Below are 1,857 nucleotides of genomic sequence, written 5' to 3'. Positions count from 1 at the left end.
AGATTTTCCCCCTGATTCCACAGGATCAATGGCTTCCCAGTTTCTTTGTGGGGTCCATTCCTTTCCTATCCACACACATCTCTCCATCACCCCCCAAGTCGGTGGGTGTGGCTGTCAGGGACAGACACTGGGGGCCTTGTGCCTTGTACTAATGCACAGGCTGCAGGAATCAGAACCAGAGCTGTTACATGAGGCTCCCATAGGTGCTCTTTGGTGAGCACACAGCACTCAAGGAGGGAGGGCAGGAGCCCGCCCAGGAGCCAGTTTGGGTTGAAGCTGCCTGGTGTCTTCTGGCCATAGCAGCGGGGCCACCCTGCCTGGGCTGGGCTTGACTCTGCAGTGAAATTCATTCCTCCCAGGTGTAGGATGTGGGGGGCACTCAGCTCTCTTTATCTAAGCAGTGGTGGCTGAGTCAGCCAGACCCGGGCCCAGGTCTCTGTCAGGGTTCCATCGAACTAAGAATCATGAATGATCTCCAGGAACACCCCAAAATACAACTGAAGTGGATCACAGACTAGCCCGCAGAGCCCTACAAGGGGCCAACTCTGCTCCCTGTGATCTGCCCCGGGGTGGGAGGTGCAGGCTGGGCCTCCCTGCTGCCCACTCCAGAACTTTCTCTGGGTCCAAAGCAGCCGCACTCTCGCCTTCCAGTCCTGTCCTGGCCCCATCACTTCTCTCCCTCTTCCTTTGGTTTTAACCTCATGCTGCCTTCTAATCCTTTAAAATGTCCACGGGGTCCATTTAGTGTGTGATATACTTCAGATTGTTACCCTCTTTTCTTTCTTTTCATGTAGGATAGTTTAGCTATTTTTCCATGGCATGAAAATCTTATGAAGATGCAATCTTTGATGATTACTTACCATTACAAATTATATACCACAACTGGTTAACTGCTTCTTCCCTCCTTCCCTCTCTCCCTCCCTCCTTCCTCCCTCTTTCCTCCCTCCTTCCCCTCACTCTCTTAACTAAAGTTTTTTTTGTAAATTTTATTTTAGTGTGTGTGTGTGTGTGTGTGTGTGTGTGTGTGTGGCCAGCTCAGCCCACCAGGGCTGGCTGGCATGTGGTGCTGGGGGATTGAACCGCCGTCCCTGTGCTTTGCTAAACTTGTTCCAAGTAGGTGCTTTAGACCACTGAGCCATCTCACTAGCCCCTTAACTAAGGTTTGTGTCTGCTCCTGAGGCTGTCTGAGACCAGGCCACGGGGCAGAGGAGTGACAGAGTCACCCTGAGCGCCCAGGGCGGAGGCAGTTGGTTACCTGGCACTGCAAAGTCAGGCGCTGCAGAGAGAAAGCGGGCATTTCTGTTCCCTGCCCCGTGCTGTCCCTCCGCCCAGCTCCCAGCCTTCCTGAGCTGCAAGTGACCAATGCAGGTCGCGCACAACTCAGGTGGACAACACCGGCTCTGATCACGAACAGGTCAGGAAAGGATGACCCTAAGCGGCCCACTAGCACAGCCGCCACCTTGCACAGCCACCAGCTGCGCGCATGAGGTGAGAACACGCGAGTCCTTTCTCAGCAAAACCCACATATACAACAACGTCCGCACCATCACTGCCTCTGCGTCAGAGCCCCCATCTGAGTCACCTTCCAACTAGAACTCCCACCGGCCCTCTGGACCCGCGCTCCTGAACTCCACACTGCCCTCCACGCCCCACGCTGCTGGATCTTGCGTGTAAGAGCCACCCCGTGGCGCTGCTGCGCCAGCTTCCTCCTCCCAGCCCTCCACCTGCATGCTCCAAGCCCCTCTCTGTCTTCGAGTGCGCATGTGCACGCATGCGATGCACACGCGCACACGCAGACACGCGCAAGGCACACACCCCGCACTTCCTTCTCGGGCTACTGCACCGTGCCCTGCACAC

The sequence above is a fragment of the Octodon degus genome, unplaced genomic scaffold (genome assembly GCF_000260255.1).
Source record: "Octodon degus isolate 3935 unplaced genomic scaffold, OctDeg1.0 scaffold00075, whole genome shotgun sequence".
Classification (NCBI taxonomy): Eukaryota; Metazoa; Chordata; class Mammalia; order Rodentia; family Octodontidae; genus Octodon; species Octodon degus.
This window is presented reverse-complemented; position numbering follows the sequence as displayed.